The sequence below is a fragment of the Triticum aestivum genome, chromosome 6B (assembly GCF_018294505.1).
Source record: "Triticum aestivum cultivar Chinese Spring chromosome 6B, IWGSC CS RefSeq v2.1, whole genome shotgun sequence".
Taxonomy (NCBI): Eukaryota; Viridiplantae; Streptophyta; class Magnoliopsida; order Poales; family Poaceae; genus Triticum; species Triticum aestivum.
In genome coordinates this window covers 631,593,541-631,601,688 of record NC_057810.1, presented here as the reverse complement: position 1 = coordinate 631,601,688, position 8,148 = coordinate 631,593,541, and positions in this window count along the sequence as shown.

Here is an 8,148-nt window from a genome sequence, read left to right as displayed (position 1 = left end):
TGGGCGACGACAACTGCTGGCGCGACGGTGGGTGTGTTGGGGATTGTTAAAGAAATTAATATTTTGTATGCATCACCAAGATCAATCTATGGAGAGACTAGCAATGAGAGAGAGGGGAGTATATCTTCATACCCTTGAAGATCGCGATGCGGAAGCGTTACAAGAACGCGGTTGGAGGAGTCATACACGTAGCGATTCAGATCGCGGTTGATTCCGATCTAAGCGCCGAATAACGGCACCTCCGTGTTCAACACACGTGCAGCCCGGTGACGTCTCCCGCGCCTTGATCCAGCAAGGAGGAGGGAGAGGTTGGGGAAGACAACTCCAGCAGCAGCACGACAGCGTGGTGGTGGTGGAGCAGCGGTTCTCCGGCAGGGCTTCGCCAAGCTCAACGGAGGAGGGGGGTGTTGGAGAGAGGGAGTGTTGCACCTTGGATGAGGTGCTGCTGCCCTTCCTCCTCCCCTCTATTTATAGGGCGAAGGGGGAAGGGGGCCGGCCCCTCTAGATGAGATCTAGAGGGGGGGTGGCGGCCAAGGGGAAGGGGCTTGCCCCCCAAGCCAAGGGGGGCGCCCCCTTTAGGGTTTCCCCCAAACCCTAGGCGCATGGGCCCTAGGGGGGATGGCGCCTAGCCCACTTAGGAGCTGGTTCCCTTCCACATACAGCCCATATGGCCCTCCCTGTGGACCCCCGAAACCCCTTCGGTGGTCCTGGTACAATACCGGCAAACCCCCGAATACTTCCGGTGACCATATGATGACTTCCCATATATAAATATTCACCTCCGGACCATTCCGAAACTCCTCGTGACGTCCAGGATCTCATCCGGGACTCCGGATAACATTCGGTAACCACATACTATTTCCCATAACAACTCTAGCATCACCGAACCTTAAGTGTGCAGACCCTACAGGTTCGGGAATCATGTAGACATGACCGAGACAACTTTCTGGCCAATAACCAACAGCGGGATCTGGATACCGATGTTGGCTCCCACATGTTCCACGATGATCTCATTGGATGAACCACGATGTCGAGGATTCAAGCAATCCCGTATACAATTCCCTTTGTCAATCGGTACGTTACTTGCCCGAGATTCGATCGTCAGTATCCCAATACCTCATTCAATCTCGTTACAGGCAAGTCACTTTACTCGTTCCGTAATGCATGATCCTGTGACCAACTACTTAGTCACATTGAGCTGATTATGATGATTGATACGTCTCCATCGTCCTGTGACCAACTACTTAGTCACATTGAGCTGATTATGATGATTGATACGTCTCCATCGTATCTATAATTTTTGATTGTTCCATGCCAATATTATTCAACTTTCATACACTTTTGGCAACTTTTTATACTATTTTTGGGACTAACATATTGATCCAGTGCCTAGTGCCAGTTCCTGTTTGTTGCATGTTTTATGTTTCACAGAAACCCCATATAAAACGGAGTCCAAACGGGATAAAAACGGACGGAGAATAGTTTTGGAATATTCGTGAGATTTGGGAGGAAGAATCAACGAGAGACGGTGACCGAGGGGGCCACGAGGTAGGGGCGCGCCCCCGACCCTCGTGGGCACCCTGTAAGGCGGTTGCTGCTCTACTTTGGCCGCAAGAAAGCTAATATTTGGGAAAAAACTTGGCGAAGGTTTCAATCTAATCGGAGTTACGGATCTCCGGATGTATAAGAAACGGTGAAAGGGCAAAATCAGGGAACGCAAAAACAGAGAGAGACAGAGAGACAGATCCAATCTCGGAGGGGCTCTCGCCCCTCCCAAGCCATGGAGGCCATGGACCAGAGGGGAAACCCTTCTCCCATCTAGGGAGAAGGTCAAGGAAGAAGAAGAAGAAGGGGGACTCTCTTCCCCTCGCTTCCGGTGGCGCCGGAACGTTGCCAGGGGCCATCATCATCACCGCGATCTACACCAACACCTCCGCCATCTTCACCAACATCTCCATCACCTTCCCCCTTCTATATTCAGCGGCCCACTCTCCCACAACCTGTTGTACCCTCTACTTGAACATGGTGCTTTATGCTTCATATTATTATCCAATGATGTGTTGCCATCCTATGATGTCTGAGTAGATTTTCATTGTCCTACCGGTGATTGATGAATTGCTATGATTGGTTTAATTTGCTTGTGGTTATGTTGCTGTCCTATTGTGCCCTATGTGTCGCGCAAGAGTGAGGGATTCCTGTTGTAGGGTGTTGCAACACGTTCATGATTCGCTTATAGTGGGTTGCTTGAGTGACATAAGCATAAACCCCGAGTAAGGGGGTTGTGGCGTATGGGATAAAGGGGACTTGATGCTTTAATGCTATGGTTGGGTTTTACCTTAATGATCTGTAGTAGTTGCGGATTCTTGCTAGAGTTCCAATCATAAGTGCATATGATCCAAGAAGAGAAAGTATGTTAGCTTATGCCTCTCCCACATAAAACTTGCTATCGGTCTAGTAAAGTAGTCAATTGCTTAGGGACAATTTCACAACTCCTACCACCACTTTTCTACACTCGCTATATTTACTTTATTGCTTCTTTATCTAAACAGCCCCTAGTTTTTATTTACGTGCTCTTTATATTCTTGCAAACCTATCCAACAACATCTACAAAGTCCTTCTAGTTTCATACTTGTTTTAGGTAAAGCGAACGTTAAGCGTGCATAGAGTTGTATCGGTGGTCGATAGAACTTGAGGGAATATTTGTTCTACCTTTAGCTCCTCGTTGGGTTCGACACTCTTACTTATCGAAAGAGGCTACAACTGATCCCCTATACTTGTGGGTTATCAAAACCTTTTTCTGGCGCCGTTGCCGGGGAGTCATAGCGTGGGGTGAATATTCTCGTGTGTGCTTGTTTGCTTTATCACTAATTAAATTTTATTTGCTGTTCTAAGTTGTTTTCTATCTTTAGTTATGGATATGGAACACGAAATACCAAAAAAAATTAGGTGTACTTGCTACTCGTGGAGATGGGGAACCCCCTAAAACCCTCGATGCTCTTTATGTGAAAGATATTATGTACTACTTTGATAATCCTGAGAAAACCCCATTTAATTATGTTATGGGAGACACGTTGGATCAACATGAATACTTTAGGGATTATCGCTTAACACAAAAGGGAAACTATTATGGGATCAAATTTAGATGTTGCGTTGGTATGCTTGGGATCTATGCTTGAGACATGATTATACTTGTTGATCTAGGATGAAGGCTCCACACCTTTCCTTTTCATGCAAATTTAATGATGATAAAACCTTGGCTTCTTATGCTAATGGTATCTATGATTACTATGATGTGGAACAAATAGAAGAATTCGTTGCTTTTATGGGTGCTTATGAGATTGAATCTATGTTTAAAGAGTTTGAAGTTTTTGATGATTCAGTTTATAGACCTAAAAATTTCTCTATACTTAAATATTGTTATGATAATTATGAATAAAATTCCGATATTGATGCATTTATTGAGAAAGTCTCCGCTGTCCAAGAAGAGACTAATATTTTGCAGGAGTCTATGGAAGAAGAAATTGATGAAACTATGAGCTCATTGGATGAAAAAGATGATGAGGAGAGCGAAGAACAAAAGGAGGAAGAGCGGATTAGCTACCCATGTGTCACGCCCAATATGCGACCCTATCCAAAAGGAACTCGAAGGTCCCACCAAGGATAGACCCGCATATTGAAACGCTTTTGCAAGGTGGATATCATTACATCAACATTACATAATAGATGGGGATACATACAAGAGGCATACAATGCCACACGAATACAACATCACAATACATAAGAGCATCATCCGACTACGGATGAAACACAAACAGAAACTCAAACGACATCCACCCTGCTAGCCCAGGCTGCCGACCTGGAACCTATCCCCTGATCGAAGAAGCAGAAGAAGAACTCAACGCAAGCAAGCATCGCTCTCGCGTCATGATCATCGCATAACCGGTACCTGCAACTATTGTTGTAGTAATCTGTGAGCCACGAGGACTCAGCAATCCCATTACCATGGGTATCAAGACTAGCAAAGCTTAAAGGAAAGGAAGCGGTAAAGTGGTGAGGCTGCAGCAGCGACTAAGCACATATGGTGGCTAACATACGCAAATAAGAGCGAGAAGAGAGCAAGCGGAACGGTCGTCAACTAGTAATGATCAAGAAGTGATCCTGCACTCCTACTTACGTCAAACATAACCCAAAAACCGTGTTCACTTCCCGGACTCCGCCGAGAAGAGACCATCACGGCTACACACGCGGTTGATGCGTTTTAAATCAGATCTGGTGTCAAGTTATCTACAACCGGACATTAACAAATTCCCATCTGCCTATAACCGCAGACACGACTTTCGAAAGATTATACCCTGCAGGGGTGTCCCAACTTAGCCCATGACAAGCTCTCGCGATCAACGAAGGAATAGACCTTCTCCCAGGAAGACCCGATCAGACTCGGAATCCCGGTTTATAAGACATTTCGACAATGGTAAAACAAGACCAGCAAAGCCGCCCGATGCGCAGACAATCCCGATAGGAGATGCACATATCTCGTTCTCAGGGCAACACCGGATGAGACATCCTACGAGTAAAACCAGCCCTCGAGTTGCCCCGAGGTGGCCCTGCAGTCTACTCGGTTCGGACCAACACTTAGACAAGCACTGGCCCGGGGGGGCTAAAATAAAGATGACCCTTGGGTTGGCCGACCCAAGGGAAAGGGTAGGTGGTGGTGAGGCAAATGGTAAAACCAAGGTTGGACCTTGCTGGAGGAGTTTTATTCAAAGCAAACTGTCAAGGGGGTCCCATAAATCACCCAACCGCGTAAGGAACGCAAAATCCGGGAACATAACACCGGTATGATGAAAACTAGGGCGGCAAGAGTGGAACAAAACACTAGGCAAAAGGCCGAGTCTTCCACCCTTTACCAAGTATATAGATGCATTAATAATATAAGAGATATTGTGATATCCCAACCAAAATCCTGTCCACCATGGAGAAATCTTCAACTTCACCTGCAACTAGCAACACTATAAGAGGGGCTGAGCAAAGCGGTAACATAGCTGAATAACGGTTTGCATAGGAAAGGTGTCAAAGGTTAGAGGTTCATGGCAATATGGGATGGCTTGATAAACAGGTAATAGGTAGCGCAGCAAAGCGATAGAACGAAGCAACTAGCATAGCAATGATAGTAGTGAGATCCAGGGTAGCGGTCATCTTGCCTGAAATCCCGCAAGGAATAAGAACGAGTCCGTGAAGAAGACGAACGGATGAAGCCGAACCAAGCGTAGACGAACGAATCCTCACGACCGCAACGAAACAGGAACTATCGAAAAGAAGCACACAACATAGTAAACACACCACACATGAACAAGGCATGATGCATGAACAAGAATGATGCATGACAAAGCTACATGAAGCTACTCATGGCAAGAGATGATGCAAACAAGAACAACACATCAAGGCAAGTTTAAATGAGGCCGGGAACAACATATAACAATTCCGGTAAGTCCTCATATGCATATATCGAAATTGGTCCAGATCTGAATAAATATTATGTTCAAGTTGTTAAGCAGCAAGTTAAGATGCACAAAGATGACCTACACGAGATTCTAGTCAAGTTACATATAAAGTTCATTTAGTTCGGAGCTACGGCCTAGAAGATATGAGCAAAACAAGTTAAACATGGCATTGATGCAGAATGCATTCAAACATCAAGCAAACACCTCAAAACATGGATGCAACATGATAATATGAAACTACATGCAAAATCAAGCAAGTTTCATATAAAGCACACTCAAAACGGAGCAACGGTTCAACACACACACACACTACAAGATATAGCAACAATCTGTCCAAAACAGCAACTAGGCATATTGCAAGCATCAAAACAACATGCTACAGGATCTCAACAAGAAAACAAAAGGCATGGGCATGATGTACAGGTAAAGAATTACAAAACATGAACACTGAGCTATCTCCAGAAATCACTAGAACATGCTCAAACACACATGGTAAGATTGCAAGTTATAACAATTTTAGACTTTGCAGAAAATAACATCACGATGCAATGTTTAGAGCTAGCAAACAACATGTTACAGGAACTTATCATGGCAAACAAAGGCATGGCATGAATCTACTAATTGCATAGATCAAAAGTCCCTTACTGATCATAAGCCAAAAAGGATCAGAAAATATGATGGCACCCACGTAAACATAGCAAGTTATATTACAAATTCAAACATGGCAGGAACATAATTATGAAGGCATGTAGATGAGCTTGTGCAACTCACTACAGAGCAATACATGGCATGGCAAGGCAACCAAAAGTAAAAAGGCATGTTTGTGAAGCTAATCATGGCAATAGAAAGGTCATAGGGTGCATGGATCACTAGCAAAACACATGGGAACAAGTGAACTTAATGTAAACAGGCCGACAGCAACATTTTCAAGCAACTTTGGAGCAAGATATGAACAATCTACAGCAAGCTATAAATGCAACCAGGGGCATGGATGGATAGAGGATGACATGTAGATCAAAACATGTTTATATAACATCTCCAGATTATGCATAGAATGATTAGTAGCGACATGTTTATATAGCATCACGAAATAACAGATTCAGCCTAGCAAAACAGCAACATCATGAACCCTACTTAACAAGCTCAATTCACTCACCACAAGTCATTGCATGACAAAATAAGTATAGAATCATCAAGAATACATGTTTGTGAAACAAACCAAGTCAATAATAAGTCCATAGCATGCAAGGATCAACTATAACAACCTTGATAAAATTGAGTAACATGTAAACAATCTGCCATGAAACATTTTAAAGCAAAAGTAGAGCACGAAAATGACATGCTAGACTACTCCATAATTGCAACAAAGGGCATGAATGGATAGACAATAATCACATGTTCAAAACATCCTTACTGAAGTATCTCTAAATATGCATGGATCTCTCTGTAGCATCAAGTTTACATGGCATCAAAATAACAGCAGAACAGGGACTAAAATCAGCAACATCACGATGCCTAGTTTGCATGCTTGTGCTAGTCACCACATTGATCACAAAAATGCATGGCATACACCACTGTAAAGAAGACATAGCATAGTTCAAAACACATAAAGACATCAACCTCACAGGATGCACACATCAATCATGGCAAAAATGACAAAAGAGCTCGTTCTGATAACAGACAGCAGAAAACATCATGAAGCACTCTTACAACGATGATTCAGGCATCTAGATGACCTCAAATTAATATGATTCAATGGAATGAAATGATGTACACGTTGAGACGAACAATTTGACATATTACACGCACAAAACCGAGCTACGGATGCATAGATACGACGCAACGAACATGACATGAAAATTACCCAGATCTGGGACTTAGCCGATTTCAGGAAAAAAACATATGAGCGCGGGATAACTATATGACGCACGGGGCGGAGGATAGGAGGGATGCTCACCCACGGGCTTGGCCTAGAACGCGGAAGGAGGCGGGCCAGAGGAGATGGGCCGCGGGGAGGCGTTGGGGCCCACGAGGCGCACGGGAGGAGCGGCTCCTCTCGCTCCCGAGCACGAAAATGGCGGCAGCGGCAGCCGGCTTGACGGCGCCGGCGCTAGAGCGACGAGGGGACGGGAGGACGATGGGGATCGGCAGATCCGGCCCCTGGCCACCGGATCCGGCCGGTTTCTGGCGCGGGGAGGCACCCGGGGCCGGGGAGCTTGAGGCCGGCGGCGACGAAGCGGGACCCGGGGTGCGGCGGCGCACTGGGGCGAGGCGGCGATGAACAGCCGGCGGGGCGGTGAGGATGGAGGCGCGGACGGCGGCGGTGGGCACCGCGGGGTGGTGGAGACGGCGGCGAAGGGGCTCCGGAGACCTGGTGGAGCTCGCAGTTGCTCCGGCGAGGACGGCGGCGGGGCCTGGTGCGGGAGCTCCTTCCCCTGGGGCTCGTGGACGAGGGAGCGGGAGGCGACGCGGGCGGGCGCCTGCGGGCCGGGGCGGCGGCGGCTTGGGCCCGGGCAGGCTGCGCCTGGGCCTGCAGGGCCGCGGGAGGTGGGAGGAGAGGGGCGGCAGGGTGACGTGGCGGCCTGTGGTTGGTCCGGGCGACGTGGCCGGCGGACGTGTCCGGCGCAGGCGGACGCGTCCGGCGGCG